The 18,437-nt window shown below is 40.8% G+C and overlaps 1 pseudogene; it reads right to left on the bottom strand.

Moving 5' to 3' along the window:
- LOC138816534 (guanylate-binding protein 7-like) overlaps positions 1 to 18,437 on the bottom strand; it is a 55,021-nt pseudogene that overhangs the window by 10,080 nt on the left and 26,504 nt on the right.

Here is an 18,437-nt window from a genome sequence, read left to right on the forward strand (position 1 = left end):
AAATAGTCTCTGACCCATATACCTAAATTGTATGGCCACTTCTGGACATCTATAGCACCTGTACTGGTTATACAAAATGTGTATTGGCTCCTGAACTAGGTCCTTATCTTTTACTGATGGATCTATAGAATATAGGAGAGGGACATATAATTGGTATCCTTAGCGAATATTTACTACATTGGATAATACTCTCAGCTGCAGAGAAAATTTCACCATAACATGACAACAAACTGAAAGAACTCTCAATATCCAAAGATGGAACAAAGCAAAAACAAGGTATAGGGACCACAGTCCAGCTCAGTGGTAAGCATATAACTAGAATGTATGCAAGGCTCTTCTTTGGTCATTCCCCAATACCTTCCAGAAAAGCAAAAATCAAAGCATAAATAGACTTTCTTTTATGAAGATATGAATGATTGAGTAAATAAGCAGCTGACAGAGTAGAGGAAAATTCTTCCTTACGGAACATCTCCAATAGCACATGCTCCCTGGGTCTGAGGTAGAATTTAATGTCACTACCATCTCACAGTAAGATGTCTATACTAGATTAGGGTTGTAGCACATTGGTAGAACACTGTCTAGGATGTACAAAAGCCTGATTTTGACCAATAAAAGAACAAAGAATGGGTAGATCTAGTGACCCACTTCCAAAAATCAAAGTCAGAAAAAGGAGGACAGTTTTTTAAAATGAATAATAATTCATCAAAATATTCGGATTTATCAGAGTAATGCCAAGAGACAATTTAGCCTTAATCCATAACTGGATTTGTAGTTGTAGGAATTGAATTAAGCAGTGGAAATTTAATTAAGATGACAAATGCTAAGTTAAGAAATACAACCAAAAGAATTCTCCATGATTTTGATTTACCTTCTCCACATCACCCAGACCCTCAGTGTCCAGAAGGACCAAGGTGAAATTTGTTTTCCTTGGGTGAGTCACACACCACATGCAGATACCTTTTGTTTGAGACCTCACTGTACTGCCCAGCTGGAAACCTGCAACCAAAGAGAAAAATATTAATATAGGTGTGTTTTAAATTCTGAGAATATCATACTGTGAGAGTCTGTCCTTTAAAATAAATGAACTAGAATAGAAGATATAAAATAAAATGAAGGGAACCTTCATAGGCAAAGGATTGATAGAACTAGTGACAGATTTTCTGGAAACCAAGACGGAGCAAATAAAATGACCTTATTTAAGGAAATCACCAACACTGATCAAGATACACTGCAATAGAGAACTGCTCTGTTGAATGATAACGTCTTTGTGCAATGACTTGAAGATAATAAAACTTAAAAATAAATAAAAAATCACAAAAATCACCCTGCATTTAACAAAGTAAGAAATACACATGACAGTATTGGAAACAATTTTTCTATATTATTTATATAGTTTATAGTACTTGTAAAGTTAGTAAAAATATAAAGCATTTTTTTTAGAAAATGCAATTCTTTCTGCTTTTCTTATATCTCACAATCTTCCTTCATTTCACTTTTATAAACAAAGCATACTGGGTGACATCTGCATTGGTTCTACAGTCTTAACGAAATTATGTCAATGGGAGGAAGGAAATAATCAAAGGAACTGAGTAGGTAAGATTGGATTGCACCAGAATACTCTTCTTGTAGGTCACTAAACAGAATAAGGAAAATTCCTGCTTTTTACTAGAGTAGGGTGAGATCTTATGAGTATGGATTTAAAATGATAAGCTTTTATGTCAACCTTAAAAAAGATTGAAAGATTTTCCCTTAGCAGGAGTCAGATTCTTCTTGATGGTATAACAAGCATGATTACCTTGCATTATCAAGGAGCCCAGCAAATGGCTCCTGTCCTAAGAAAGCATTCACCTTGGTTGTGTCCTGCCAGGCGGTTCATCAGGTAGGATTTTCCTGTACGATACATTCCTACAATGGCCACCACCACCACAGGCTTTGTAATCGCTTCAAGAATCTTGACTGCTTCGGGGTTCACCATCAACTGCTCTTTCTCATTTTCCACTAGACAAATGGGGGCCATCATAGTGGATTCTGATGCCATGTTAACCTGCACCCCCCCCAAAAAAAGAAGTAGATGAAAGAATAAAAGATTAATAGAATACTTGCTCCTGGCCACCCCAGGAGCAAGTACTATCTCACTTGTAGAATGTCTGTTAAGTGTAGGGAGCCGAGGCGAGACTCTGCCCACTCCCTTGCAGCTTTGAGGTAACCACCCAAGACGGTGCTTGGCTGGACGCCTGGGCTGTGCGCGTGCGCGAGCCAGGTAGAGTCCCCAGCCAATCCCATGACACCTGGTGACAGTGAAAGGCAGGCGACCAACAATAGAAAGACCTGTGTTCCAATTCCCTATATAAGTGGCCATGTTTCGGGTGCACGCTCTCTCGCGCCCAAGCTCTCCTACAACTAAAAGGCTCTCCAATAAAGCGTGATCTGAGAAGACTCCTGGTGTGGTGGTCGTTTTTCCTCGCTGGTGGAGTAGACGGTCGCTACAAGTGGTGCCGAAACCCGGGAATGAACCAGGGACGGGACCCGCGCAAGAGGCTGAAAACTGGAGCCAGAACTCAACACGCGGAGAGGGGACGTCGGTAAATATCCCCCGGTATGCTGTTCACTGTAGATTTAGATATTTATTGGTTGCTTGCATTGCTTCTTCCTTTGTGGCTTGTCTTTTTGATGGTGCGCACTTGCCTCGAGGAGGGAGGGTTTGATTTAATCCAGGAAGGATGCAAAGTACTAACGCGGCATCAGGATAGTCTATCAGAGTCAGCATACAGTAAGGGGGAGGAAAATAGGCCTAAAAGAAAAAGGGAAAAAAGACAAAAGGATCCTAAAGAATTAAAGCAAGAGGGACTGCAGCCCTCACAAAAGGAGAAGGGTTTTAGGGAAGGGCTCTCAAGGAGACCCCCATGCCCTTCTTTAAAAGCAAACCGGTTCTCAGCCCTACATGTGGAAGGGCGGGACCAAGAATATAGTAATCTTGTGAGTGACTCAGAGGAAGAAATGTTAGAGGAGGAGGGAGAGCAGCTCGATCCAGCTGATAGTGAAGAGTTAGAAGAGGCTGCGGCGGAGCACGAGGCAGACAGATATGGGGGGTGGCGCCCCCTAGGGGTGGGAGTACCGCAGCAGCCAGGAAGAGGAAACGGAGCTGGCCCTCACCCGTCAGCCCCCCCCGCCGTGCCCGCCGGCAGGGAAGAGTCACTTTATAAAAGAAAACACCTGGTCGCGATTAGCAGCAGCTTTCCCAGTCTTTGAGAATCCCATTACTGCTGAAAGAAATTTTGAGCCGGTTTCCTACTCCCAGTTAAAAGATTTAGTTGAGGCAGTCAGGACTTATGGAGTGACGGCCAATTATACCACTGCCTTGCTTCGAAGGCTAACTATTAATGCTATGATTCTGTGGGAGCAAAAACTGTTCAATATTTTCCTGAATTAGTGGCTAAACAGGCAATTTTGATCTGAGAAAAAAAAATAAAAAAATAAAAAATAAAAAAAAGAGGCAATTTTGGGTATAAAGTATTGTTTGATGCACTTTGCAAAAATTCCAGAAAATTAATTATTCCATACACCCGTGAGCAAGTTGAAATTTTAGCAGCCACAATGGATATGTGGGCAATTCTTGTTTGCTCATTTCCAAATGTAATTGATAATCATTATCCTAAGCATCCTCTGCTTGCCATAGTTAACAAAAATTTAGTGTATTTTCCTGTTGTCACTTCAAAGGAGCCCTTGGTTGATGCTCTGACCATCTTTACGGATGGATCAAAATCTGGACAAGGTGCCTTTTTTGTTCAAGGACACAAACAGCCGGTAGTCTTTAATTTTCGGCCGAATGCCCCACAGGCTGTTGAATGTTTAATTGTGCTTGAAGTTTTTAAAAGATTTGATCAACCTTTTAACTTATTTTCTGATTCATTATATGTTGTAAATGCCGTTGCTTCTCTTGAAGTTGCTGCTTCAATCAAGCAGGCCAGTATAATTTCTAATGTTTTGTTACAGATTCAATCCCTTATCTTAAACAGAAAACATCCTTTTTATATTGGACATATTCGTGCCCACTCTATGCTGCCGGGCCCGATGGCAAAGTGTAATGATTTGGTGGACCAGGCAACTCGGGCTGTGGCTCTGGTTGCTGCTGATCCTGTAGAATTGGCAAAAGACTTTCATAGATTGTATCATGTACCTGCTAATACCCTTAGGAAAAGATATAATTTGTCCAGGCATGTGGCAAGAGATATTGTTAAAGCCTGTAAATCTTGTGTTACCTTTCTTCATCCTCCCCATGTGGGGGTAAACCCCAGGGGGTTGAGACCAAACGCCCTATGGCAAATGGATGTTACTCATCTGACGGAATTTGGTAAGTTGAAATATTTACATGTGTCTGTGGACACCTTTTCTGGTGTCATTCATGCCACACCTCTGGCAGGAGAAAAGGTGTCTCACGTCAGAATACACTGCTTAGAAGCTTGGGCAGCTTGGGGACAGCCCCTTAGACTCAAGACGGATAATGGCCCTGCTTATACTTCCCATGGTTTTCGCGCCTTTTGCGCACAAATGCAGGTTGCCCACACCACCGGATTGCCCTACAATCCTCAAGGACAAGGTATAGTGGAAAGAGCTAATCGAAGCATAAAAGAAATGCTTCAAAAGCAAAAAGGGGGAATTGCTGAGTCCGCGTCCCCAAGGGAAAGACTTTCTCTTGCGCTCTTTACCCTTAATTTTTTAATTCTAAATGACAACGATCAGTCTGCCGCAGATCAGCATATAACAAGAGACTCCATGGATACTAAAGACATGGTTATGTGGAAGGATGTTATTAATAATAAATGGTATGGACCGGATCCGGTAATAACGAGATCCAGGGGAGCTGTTTGTGTTTTTCCACAGAGTCAAGAAGTACCTCACTGGGTGCCAACGAGACTGACCAGGCCGGTGGAGACGGCAACAGAACCCCCTCTTAAAGATGCAGCTGATCTTCCTGCTGTTAGCAACAGTGCTAATAGCAATCCCTGTGATAGCTAAACCAATGATGCTGTGGGCTGTTACAATTTACTGACTGGATTGCCTCTGCGGTGTCCTTTTCCAAAGAGCGGGTGGGAGTCGGAATGTTTTTAGCCTGCTGCTTGGGAGGATGCGTGGTCTGCCTATGGTTGGTCTGTCGCCTTCGAGCCCAAACCAGAAGGGACAAGGTTGTTATCTCGCAAGCATTAGCCGCTTTGGAGAGTGGATCCTCACCCCAGATCTGGCTGTCGGCCCTAAGAGGCAGTTAAGCCTTACCATTCTGCATAGCCTTAGCACCCCGAGGGATCAGGGGATCCCATTGCACCAGGACAGGTATGCAACTTGTAATTTGGGACAGGGTGCAAGGCAAGTGCACTGCACTTGAGGAGATGGTTCTCATCTCCTCAAGAAGAGCATGCTGGGTTGCAAGTGGGTTGATGCCCAAGATCCCACCTCTGCAAAAAAGGCATCGGACGGGCCTGGTCATCACTGGGGAAGGCGCCCCTCAGGTGAAGGCCAGTGCAAGGTCCTAATGTTTTAGACAGAGGCCCAACCTCTACTCTTACCTGTTGCCATAAAACAAAGAAGGGGGAACTGTAGGGAGCCGAGGCGAGACTCCGCCCACTCCCTTGCAGCTTTGAGGTAACCACCCCAGACAGTGCTTGGCTAGACGCCTGGGCTGTGCGCGTGCGCGAGCCAGGTAGAGTCCCCAGCCAATCCCATGACACCTGGTGACAGTGAAAGGCAGGCGACCAACAATAGAAAGACCAATGTTCCAATTCCCTATATAAGTGGCCATGTTTCGGGTGCACGCTCTCTCGCGCCCAAGCTCTCCTACAACTAAAAGGCTCTCCAATAAAGCGTGATCTGAGAAGACTCCTGGTGTGGTGGTCGTTTTTCCTCGCTGGTCGAGTAGACGGTCGCTACAGTTAAGTTCTTTTTACAAAATTAATTTATTTTTAATACATTTTTATCTTTCAGTTGCTATACAGAGGGGTTTCAATTCAACATGTCAGTTTGTGAGGACAGTGCATCTTGATCAACATCACCCTTCCTTCATTCTTCTCCATGTCTCCCAGCCCCACTCATCCCCTCAATTTTGAACATAACAACTCCTGGCCAGAACAGCTGATTGTCATAGGTACCATCCTATCAGTAAGGGTCAGGTAGGCTACCACTTTTTCAAGGACATGTCTTAGATGATTCATCATTGCATAATAAATCTGCTCACACTCTGATTGGTAAATTTGAAACTCCAATCACAAATAAGGCTAAAACATTTAGTCTTTCTAGTAGCCTGTTAATTGTCTAGATGAATGCAAGTGTTTTATTACAGTGTAAAAAAAAAAGAAGAACAGAAATTGGAAGATGAAAGGTGTTCTCAGAGTAACCCTGAGGATCTCAAAATTGTACAGTATGCTGGTATAATTACACTATATACCACTATGGCAGCATAAGAATGGAAATACCATGATGGTTACATAAACAAATAACTAGTAGAATAAAACAAGGATAAACTAAGATAGAGAATAACATGACCAATGGACTAGAATTGAAAACCCAGAAATGAACCCACAGACCTATAGCCATCTAATATTTGATAAGGAAGCTAAAAAAAATAGAATGGAAGAAAGACAGCCTCTTCAGTAAATGGAGCTGGCAAACTTGGTTAATCACTTGTAGAAAACTAAAGCTAGATCCTATATATCACCTTGTACCAGAATCTAATCCAAATGGATCTAAGACCTCAGAGTCAAAGCAGACACTCTGAAAACATTACAAGACAGAATAGAGAAACCATAGGTCTCCTTGGCAGAGGCCAAAATTTTCTTAAAAGAGACCCAGACACACAATAAATCAAAGAAAGATTTGACAAATGGGATTTCATGAAATTGCAGAGCCTCTGCATGGCAAAGGACATAGGTAGCAAGATCAATTGAAAGCACACGGATTGGGAGAAGATCTTCACTAGCCATACAACAGACAAGGGTCTCACATATAAAATATACTTGGAACTCAAAAACTTAAATCTTCCAACAACAAATAATCAACGAAACAACTGCCCTATAAATAATTGGGCTAAAGACTTAAGAAGAAACTTCTCTGAAGAGGAAAGAAGGATGGCCAATAGACACATGAAGAAATGCTCAACTTCCCTACCCATAAAAAAATGCAAATCAAAACAACATTGAGATACCACCTCATCCCAGTTAGAATGGCTTGAATCAAGAATTCTAATAACAACAGATGCTGGAAGGGATGTGGACAGAAGGGAACCTTACTGCATTTTTGGTGGGAATGTAAACTTGTTCAATCACTTTGGAAAGTAGTATGGAGGTTCCTCAAAAGATTTCACATAGAGCTCCCCTATGACCCAGCAATCCCACTTTTGGGCATTTACCCAAATGATCACAACAAGACCATACTAAATCTTCCAGCACAACTATGTCCATTGCAGCATTATTTACCATAGCTAAGATATGGAACCAACCCAGATGCCCCTCAGTAAATGAATGGATCAAGAAAATGTGGTATATATACACAATGGAATTCTATGCCTCCATCAGAAAGAGTGATATTACCCATTTGTTAGGAATTGGAAAGACTTGGAAAACACCATATGAACTGAAGTAAGCCAGGCCCAAAGAAACATAGGTCCTATGGTTTCCCTTATTTGCAATAACTAGTATATGTCTGGGACAAGCAGAAATGGTCAGATAAGTTGATGTTAGGTGAATGAACCCCAAGATTAGGAATCAATTTTTTTTCTTTCTTGTGATTGTTTCTAACATATAAATAAGATAATTTCTTTGTTTCTTTGTATGTCCCTCCTCCACGGTATAACCCGTTTTCATGGTATTTGATGATGGTATAATTTATGGAGGGAAAGGGAAAAAACAAATTGTTTAAGTGGACCCATTGCAACAATGAGATATAGAAGAACTTATGTTAAAACACGAACTTTACAACTTTGGCCAGGGAGGTTGAGGGGGGGGGGAGGAGGGAGTGGGTGGGGAGATGGGAAGGGATGGGAAGGGGAAATAAAGGAGGAGGTAAAAATGTTTGATAAGAAATGTACTGATTACCTTGCCTATGTAATTGAAACCAATTTGTATAGTATTTTCACAATAAAAAAGAATATTACATGAGTCAAAATAATTCTAATAAAATGATGACCATTCAAATAAAATGATACAAATTGAGTACCAGTATTTCAAACAGTAAAGGATTTTATGCAGTGTATCACACTCATTACTCCCTCTTGTCATTTGAAATTCTACAGTTGGTTGTGAAGGATTTAAATACTACATAATAATTGTGGGATATGTGAAATCGCGCATGTACCAGTATGTACCAGGACGAGAAAAGTGAAATTCTAAATGAGTAAGGTACTGGCTTTGTGTAGAATCAGTTCCATGGCTCCCAGCCAAGAGTCAGTTTGAATATGAAGGAGACAAGGATCCATGGGAATAAGAAAAGAGGCTTCCTGTGAGGAAGAAGAGTAGGCAGGAGAGAAGCAGTGGAAAGATGCTGCAAGCAGGACCCATGGAGGATGAATGGAGAAACAAGAATCCAGATCCAACAGAGATGTCACAGCAAAGATTCAGAAGACAATCTTCCAGGGGTCAAACCCCAGGGTTCCCATCATTTACTCACTATCAGACCTGGAAGGAGAACCTGCCTCTGTACACTTTCATTATCTTGTCAACAGTATAAATAAAACTAGTCCTGCCTGATTCACTACGGTACAGGTTAAGGAAATCAATATTTAAAAAAATTTTGCAGTGGGATGGTTCTGTTCCCTCCAGAGAACAAATGAGATAGTGAGTTAATAAGTGTCACTATGTCCTGAAAAATATAAAATACCAAGGAAACTAGGGTAAAGAAGAGAATTTCTGTCAGAAAAAGAAACCAAAAACCTGCCTTCCAAATGGCTTCTTCATACAGTTATTCTGTAAAACTTCCTTTCTTCTGTAGCTGTTAGAGAACACAAAAAATTGGGTCAACCATGACCTTTCAACTACTGTGTTAGACACAAGAGAAACTCAAGATTGCTTTTCTTTAGATTTGACTTTTAAGAAAGCACTGGGAAGCTGGGTGCTGGTGGCTATAGAATTATAGAATTATATATAGAATTGTAGACAGAATTATAGATAGAATATATAATTCTAGCTACTCAAGAGGCTGAGATCTGAGGATCGTTGTTCAAGCCTGAGCAGGAAAGTCTGTGAGACTCTTACCTCCAATTAACACCCAGAAATCTGGATGTGGTTCTATGTCTCAGAATGGGAATTAGCCTTGAGTGAAAGAGCTCAGAGACAGGCCCTGATTTCAATCCCCATGACAAAAATAAAAATAAAAAGCAGTGGGCAAAGGAAGATAAAATTGTAAATTTTTGCTTCATTCCTGGTCTTCACTTTTTTCCTGCCATTCTTCCTTTATTCTTTATTGTTCTTTCTCTCTTTCCTTCTTTCCTTTTTTCCTTACTTCTTTCTTTTTTTGTTTTTCTTTCCTTCTTTCTGTTTTCTTTTTCTTTTGTTCTTTCTTCCCTTCTTCCCTTTCTTTTTCTCTCCCCTCCCTCCCCTCTTTCATTTCCTTTCTCTACTCTCCTTTCCTTCCTATCTTTTTTCTACTCCCTTCTCTCTCTTCTCTCCTCTTGTTTTTCTCCCCATGCTCCTTTATTCCTCTGTCTTTTCCCTATCTTTTCCCTGACTACCTCTCTCTCCCTTGTCCCTTTTTCATTGATCTCTCTCTCTCTGCCACTTCCCTTTTCTCCCTATCTCTGCCAGTCCTTCCCCTTCTCACTTCCCCCTCTTCCTCCCCCTCTCTTCTCTTTTTCTCTCCTTCTTTCTCCTTCTCCTCCATGTCTGATTACAGTGCAGGACTAAGATGGTGAGCATAAATGCTTTCAAATCCAAATTAAACAAGAGAAGAAGGTCATATACTGGATTAGTGGTTTCCAAAAGCTGTTGCCTGAGTTAGACCAAGATACAATTAAATTAAAACTATCCCAAACTGATTTTCTCTAAATAACACAAGCACACTGGGGTCTTACTATGGAGCTCACACATTTAAAAAATTATCTTTAAGAACTTGCACAAAGGAGTTTCAATTTCACTTGCCAATTTGTGAGTACAATCATCTTGATCAAAGACACCCCTTTCATGCTTCTCCTCAACCCGCCCATCTCCTTAGTTTACATGGTTTCATTTTCACATACAAATATCGAATATTATGACTGCATTTGCCCACCCTCCTCTCTCCGCCCACCCCGCCCCCAACATCTTGACCTCATGTTCACATGTTCAGCTTCAACACAGTAAATTGTTTAAGGGAGTTAAACAGTTCAGAATAAACCCCAGGCTGAGACCTTACTGTTCTTTGTAACAATTGACCTTTCTTTGTAACATTCAAGAAATCTCGAAATAAAGAAATGAGAAAAGAAAGTAGTCCAAGCGGCTCAGTTGCAGGGAATCCATGAACTAGTTGCACATGGACGGCATGAAGATGGGCAAGCCGTGCACTGAGGTTTCAAATGGACTCGTGAAGACTACTTTTGCTCTCAGCTTTTCCAATTTCAGGCAGCTACCGTCGGGGAAACATCTGAGAACAGAGGGTAATGGTGAAGTTGGGGCAAGAGAGAGCTGGAAGGAGCGACCCTCCAGCAGTGACTCTGCTGGGGTTTGGGGCTAGGGTTTGGTCCCTCAGTGCCAGGAGGGAATTAAGGTCCATTGAGGCTGAGGAGGGTAGGTGTCCCATACAGGGCTCTCTTCTGCAGCCCCTGCTGGAAACCTGAGGAAGAGCAGCTCCTCCTGTGTATGCTTTGGTAAGGTTCACCACCCCATGGCTGCCTGGGGACTGAAGGAGCCTTAGAACCTGAATTACCAAAGGCAGTCTGGATGGTTACACACCATGGAGCTTCCCATGTCTTCCCACTCCACTGCTGCCTTAACATCTGTCCCCTCCCCAACACCCTACCCCACCCCAACCCAGCTAGTAAAATTGCTATGGACCTAGCTCCCTGTTGCTGATCCTGAAGGAATAGCACACCAAAGACCATGTTTCTCCACAGAACTCTCCTCTGTGTGGGCTCTGTAGTCAGGAGACAAGTTCTCAACTGCCTTAGCTCTGAGTTCTTCTGTCTCGCTAGTCAGGAAAGCACTGCTCTTAAAGCTGAGCATCAAATCTCATAAGGCAGCCTGCCAAGTAAGTGTTGTGCAAGAGGAACAGTGAAAATGAAACTGTATTCATGTGTTGCTGAGGTAATCAGAGAGTTTAGCAGAGTTCCTAGTTAGTCAGAGGATCAACTTTGTGAGCAAAGGGAGGAAAGTTCCACTGTTCTGCAAGAGCTTCTCAAGCTGAAAACTAAGCAAAGAATAAAAACAAAGCAGAAGAGTCAAAGATCACTGGTATTTACTCAGAAATAGCAGGGTATCATAGTAGAAATATAAATATGCCTACTAGTCAAAGAACTGGAGGAACAATGAGATTTGGTTTTAAGCCAACAAACAAAAAGTTTTCTTTTACCCACATAAAATGGCATAAAATTTGCTGTATAATTTGAGTAACATGTAATGTTTGTTATTGGTTTAGACTCCAGTTGAAATTGAAGGGCTATTATGGTATATACTAGAAAGTGGCATTCATTACTAAGATCATCTACCAAGCTGAATAATGCTCTTTGAGGGGTCCACTAATTCCTACCAGATGGGAACATGGTCATGTGCATGAAAACATGTAGAGAATAACCCTAGAAAGAATATTTATTGAAATACACTATGCTAAAAATATTCAAGTGCTAACAGCAAATATAATGGGGCATTTTGGAAATTCCTTCAGCAGTAAAAATTAGCAACAACATCTTACTCTAAGCAACATGATCAACATCACGATCACAATGTAGAGTATATGAGCTGGACATAGTAGGATACATATTGTACACTGTTTGTATATGGCAATCTAATATCTAATATTAGAAGTAGAACTGTTGGACATCTAGGCTTCAGGCCAACCTAGATAGAACTATAAGCCTAAAAACAAGACTCTTACTCAGGTTCTCACAACAGATGCTCAGATACTGAAATTACTTGTCATTGTGTCCAACAGGGGTTTGAACTCAGTTTCACCCTAAATAGAAAAACTAGAAAAGATTCATCCATTTTGCATCTCTTCTCTAGCACTCTACCTTTCTCAGCCTGCTAGCTGATGTTTTGATAAATGCTAATGATTAGGTTTATCCCATGAGTTTTATTAAAAAGTGCATTTCAGGGCTTATTTCTCAACTCAGATTGAGACTCCGCTTGCCTCTAATAAAAGCAACTGAAAGTAAAAGCAGAACAGAGTTTCCTGGAAATAGGAGTAATATCCAGAAGTCAGCTGCGTTCTTTCTCACTAAGAATAGCCACTGTTTACGTCAAGAAACAAAACACTATTCCAAGGACAATTGAAATCTTTTGTAATTTTACTTACACAAGAATGGGATTTCAACCTACTCAAGAAGCTTTTCCAAGTCAATTTATTTATTGTCTAAAGGTAAATATGGAGATACTCACTAAGAATGAATTAATTTTAGTGTCATTTCAGTGATGAAAAATATTTATAAATCTACAATGATTAAATCATAGAGATATATACTTTAAATTTTACAATATTGCTAGCTCATTGAAGGAATTACTGGTTGTTTTTATTTCACTAATTTTGCATATTATAACTATTTTCTATGAAGTGGTTTATAGTCATAGAAATAAACCTTCATTTTCAAAAGGCAATGATTAGCTGTGTGTATCTTCTGATGAATTTATCCTAAGTACCCAGGAGGCTGAGATCTAAGGATCATGGTTCAAAGCTGGCCCAGGGAGAAAAGTCCCTATGAGACTCTTATCTCCAATTAACCACTCAAAAACTGGAAGTGGCCCTGTGGCTCTATTGGTAGAGTGCTAGCCTTCAGTACAAACAGGCTCAGGGACAGTGCCCAGCCCTGTGTTCAAGACACACAAATGACAAAAACAAGAGTGATGATTGATTTCAAGAAGCAATTTCTTGGTAACTTCTATATATTGAAAAATACTGTGTATGAATGAGTGTTTATATATTTTGAGTACCAGAACTGGGAATCTTCTTTTTCCAGGAAGGCATGTATATCACAAAAGCCATGCCTACAGTCTGATTTCTTTCTTCTTCTTTTTGACTATTTTGATTATCTTTGCATGGTTGTATAAAGGTGCTGCCTTTCACTGAAGTGGTTGATGAATACAGGGCATCTTCATCAATGTCACCCCTTTCAAGACTCTCATCCATGCCTTTCAACTCACCCCTTCCCTCACTCATCTTCACTTTAGGTCATGTGTTGAATGTGTTGCCATGTAATACAAATGTATGTGTACAATGTATCTTGATCTGGGTCATCACTTCAATATCTTCATCTCCTTCAACCCACACCTTCTCTTACATTTCTCAATTCTATGGAGTCTTTGGCCCCCAGATCCAGACTGAATAGCAACCCTACTGTTGGGTCCACTTTCAGGACCCCCAAAGACCACCAGAGACCTTAATCCTTGTAAAAGCAAAAGAGTCCTTTATTGCAAGCTGGATCTGGACCTCCCTGCACACAGTCCCAGCTGGTTAAGCAGGAAGGCCCTGGCCTCTGTTTTCCCATAGCTTGTATAATACAAAGTGAGCAAGCAAGGGGTCTTTGTTCTGCTTATCTTAGGTACTTTGCAGCTACTCCTGTTTCCCTCTGGATGGGCTGACTCATACTGTGGTTCTCAGTAAGCTCCAGGCTTTTGGAAAACTCAAGGACTACCTTATGATTAGAGTCACTCTGTCTGGCTCTTCACTACCTAACTAAGCACCTACCAGGGACACAGGGACACAGCATATGTCACCCTGCCCAATTAATTGTTGGAGATTGAGTTTAATCATGAACTCTTTGCTCAGGTTGAAGAAGCTAGAATCTTTTCTATTAAAGTAGTTGCTTGACATAAACACTGCCTCCGTCTTGCAAGAAAATACGGTCCAAGATTTGAACCTATTGTCAGAGGATACATTTATTGTTATTATTAATGTGTTGTACAGAGGGGTTACCATTTCATAGGTCAGGTAATGAGTACATTTCTTTCTTTTATTCTTTGGACAATATATTCTTCCTCGTATAAAATGAGAACTACCAAGTTAGGCACAGGTAAATTCATATCTGTAATACTAGCTACTCAGAAGGCTGAAACCTGAGGATCACAGTTTAAGGCCCACCCAGACAGGAGAGTCTATGAGACTTACCTTCTCTTAACAATGAAAACTGAGAAGCAAAGGTATGGCTTCAGTGGTAGAGTGCCAATCTTGAGTGAAAAAGCTATGGGATATTAACCAGTCCCTAAGTCCAAGCACACGCACACACACACACACACACACACACACACACACACACACACACACACACACACACACACACACACACACACACACATTCTAAGCTAGGGAGGTTATCAGTGGTAGAGGCTTTAGTGCCAAAGATCAGAGTTTGAACTCAACACAGGGGGAAATAATTACTGTACATTCTACTAAAGTTTTCATATTCAAATCATAAGACAGTAAATAAAATATCAGAAAGAACATAGAGTTTAGGGACACAAGTTTTGAAAACTAATGTGTATGAAGATTTAGTTGATTGCAGTGTCTTGAGCTTTTGTAAGCTTTTGAAGTGTTCTGAGAATGTTTTCTTTCTTTTTTTGGTGATGGGGGGGGGTTAATACTAGAGATTAAATACAAGTTCTCTACTTGAATGGCTAGAATTCTACCATCTGAGTTATCACTGACCCAAAGCCTTGATAAAAGATGTTTTCAATACTTGAAAAAAGCAGGTGCCAGTGGCTCATACCTGTAATCCTAGATAATAAAGAGGCAGAGATTGGTGGATTATGGTTTGAAGCTAGCATTGGTAGGAAAGTCCTTGAGACTTTTATCTCTAATTTAAAAAGCAAAAGCCAAAAAACTTGGAGATGTTCGTCAAGTAGAGCTCTAGGCTTGAGGAACAAATCCTCAATGACAGTACCCAGGCCTGAGTTCATGCCCTGGAATTGCCACAGACACACAGACACAGACACAGACACACACACACACACACACACACACACACACACACACACACACACACACACACACAGACACACACACACACACATACACGAAAATAAAACTTACAAATTCCAATATTATTTTATCTATCATACAGATAAATATTCTGTTCTAGATCTGGACTATAGTTTTAGACTCTGATAAGATATTATCTTACTGTTTACATCATCTTTAAACTAGATGAATTCCTACTGCCTTGTAGGAGGTGCTTAGTTCAAGCTTGATTTTCATCTCTGAAGATTTGGCGGCTGATAACTGGCTTTTACCAAGCCAGTAACATAGAAAAAAAATGAAAATTAAAGTTTTGAACAAGCTGGCATGGATGGTTTACACTTGAAATCCTAGCTACTCAAAAGTCTGAAATCTGGAAGATTAAGGTTCCAGCCCTGGCAGAAAGTCTGTCAGCCTTTATCTCCAATTCATCACAAAATGGTGACTACAGGCTTGGCTCAGTGGTAAAGCACCAGCTGTGAGGATAAGAGCTGAGCAAACACAAGGATCTGTGTTCAAGCAACATTACCTTGGTGTTGGGGCATGTGAAAATGTTTAAAATCATTTATTGATGAGAAAAAAGACACTATGAGAGGCTCAGAGAAATATTGATGGTTTTCGCAAATGGAGATAAGAATGATGATTTCAAGATGCCACTTGATCTTTGTTTTCAACCCCTCAGGAAGAGTTTTATCAGAGTGCCAACTCTAAGGTGAGCTTTGAATCAACTTTATCACAAAACCACAAACACAACACAAATCACAATGTACTCACACTGTTCCATGACAATTTTTTCTAGTTTCTAACCTGGATTCAGAGGTTCTGCCAGGAAAATTAATGGAACCAAAGAAACTCATGGGCAGGTAATTTTAATCTGAACAGGAGATTAACTTCAGGTCCTGTCACACTTCAGCAGCACAGGCTCAGAGATATTGGAACCCTTGTCTTTGCTTTTCAAGCAGGAAACGTCTCCTATTCCCTTCTTTCTTTTTTTTTAATTTAATTTCATTTTATTTGTGAACATACTCTACAGAGGGATACAATTACATGGGCAGGATAATGCGTACATTTCTTACAAAGCATTGCAGCCTCCTCCTTTGTTTACCCTTCACATCCCTTCCCAGCCTCCCCCCTCCCCCCCAATCCCAATCCTTCTCCTTTGCCCCCTTCCCCCCCCCACCGCCCCCCGCACCGACGTTGTAAAACTCATTTTGGACATGACAACTTGTACTTCTCATTGTTGCAACAGGTCCACCTGTATCCTTAAACAGCTGGTTTTTCCCCATCTCCTCCACAAGTTATACTGACATCAAATATAGTGAAAGCAGGGGTTATACTGTGGGGGAGGGACATACAAAGCAACAAAGAGATAATCTTATAAATGCGATAGAAACACATGCCAATACCAAGCTGTTTTGATTACTATGGCTTTATAGTAGAGTTTGAAATTTGGTATTGATATTCTTCCAGCAGTTTTCTTTCCGTTGAGGAGCGTTTTTGCTATTTGGGGTCTTTTATTGTTCCATATGAATTTTTGGATTGCTTCTTCTATTTCCTTGAAGAATGAGGTTGGAATTTTGATAGGTATCGCATTGAATTTGTAGATTGCCTTGGGAAGTATTGCTATTTTCACGATGTTAATCTTTCCAATCCAGGAGCATGGGAGGTTTTGCCATTTTTTAAGTTCTTTGTTGATTTCCTTTTTCAAGATTTTAAAGTTTTCATCATAGAGGTCCTTCACTTCTTTGGTTAATTCCTAGGTATTTATTTTTTGTGGGGCTATTGCAAATGGAGTTGCTTTCCTAATTTCAGCCACACTTTTCTCATTGTTCGCATACAGAAAAGCCATTGATTTTGGGGGGTTAATTTTATAACCTGCTACTTTGCCAAAGTTTTTAATCAGCTTGAGTAATTTGGGAGTAGAGTCTATGGGATTCTTTAAATACAAGATCATGTCATCTGCAAAGAGGGAGAGTTTAATATGTGAGTTGTTTAGCTCAGCACCTGAGCCTTGTTGAACAGAAACAATGTTGCCTTTTCCTGTAACCAGCATTTCACTTTGGTGGGAATTTGCCGAGATATTTTTAATTTTAATGTTTGTTGACTATTTTTTAACCAGTACTGGGTCTTGAACTCAGAGGACTATGTAGTCTGTTTAACTATTTCCCTCAAGGATTGTTCTATCACTTGAACCATTCCTGCACTTTTAGCATTTTGCTGATTGAGATAAGAATCTTACTGACTTTTCTACCTGGGCTGACTTCAAACCTCATTTCTTGAATTTTAGCCTTCTGAGTAGCTAGGATCACAGGTATGAGCCACCAGTGCCAAGTCATAATTTTGGAAGTTTTAAGATAAACACTAGCTATGTATTCCAGGTTTGCTTGCAACTCGTAATTCTACCTGCTGAGATTACAGGCATGTACCACCACAGGTAGTTCCCTTATCTTTTTAATTTGCTATATACAAAAACAAATGAAATTATCCCAGCTATTTGGCCCCACCCCATCCCCACTTATCACTATCTACATGTACTAGGGCCAAAGCCTCCCTGCAACAGGTCGTTCCTGCAACTGAAGCTCTGACACCTCAATCACTTATCCAGTTAAAGGTTGGCTTCACTTGTCTATATTACAAACTGACTTGGGACAATGTATTACCTGCAGAAAGTTCACTTGGGAGGAATGACTGTCAAGAACCCATCCCAGTGGAGGAAAAGTTACCTTCAACTCTAGCCACAATGGTCAGTGGCTTCCTCATCTCTGTCCTCCGTGAGAGCCTGTCTCACAAGGGCAGGGCAACTGCTGTTGAGGTACTTTACTGGGTCAGGGAAAGCTATAGGTGATCTGCTGAGCTAATCCTTCATTCCTTTACTTTCCAACCCATTTTCACTTATCTACATGTTCAGCTCAAAGCCATAAGTGAATTATAGCCTCAGCCTCAATCAGGTAGGCACCTTCTATGTTAAGACCTTGAGAGACTGTGACTAATCTCAGGGATGGTCAGGGCTATAAGAGGGAAGTCTGAAGTTGCTTGAAAGCACATACAAGTGATAACTTAGTGGAATGAGGGGGGATGTGGAAGGCCTACCTGGGGTATCAAAGTTGTTCATGGAGAGACTAGACCATGTGGGTCAAGGTGTTCTCAGTTTCCTATAGTGAGTTTCCTTCAGATTGGTATCATTGAGTCATGTCAGAACAACATTGTGACAAATATAAGACTTTTTTGGGTTTCTTGAAGGAATACAAGCTTTTCCCAGCAGAGATAGAATCCAGCTCTCAAGAGGAAGCTGGAGAATTACTACCCAGTACCCACTGGGC

Source organism: Dipodomys merriami, unplaced genomic scaffold (genome assembly GCF_024711535.1).
Source record: "Dipodomys merriami isolate MVZ:Mamm:240054 unplaced genomic scaffold, mDipMer1.0.p SCAF_7, whole genome shotgun sequence".
Lineage (NCBI taxonomy): Eukaryota > Metazoa > Chordata > Mammalia > Rodentia > Heteromyidae > Dipodomys > Dipodomys merriami.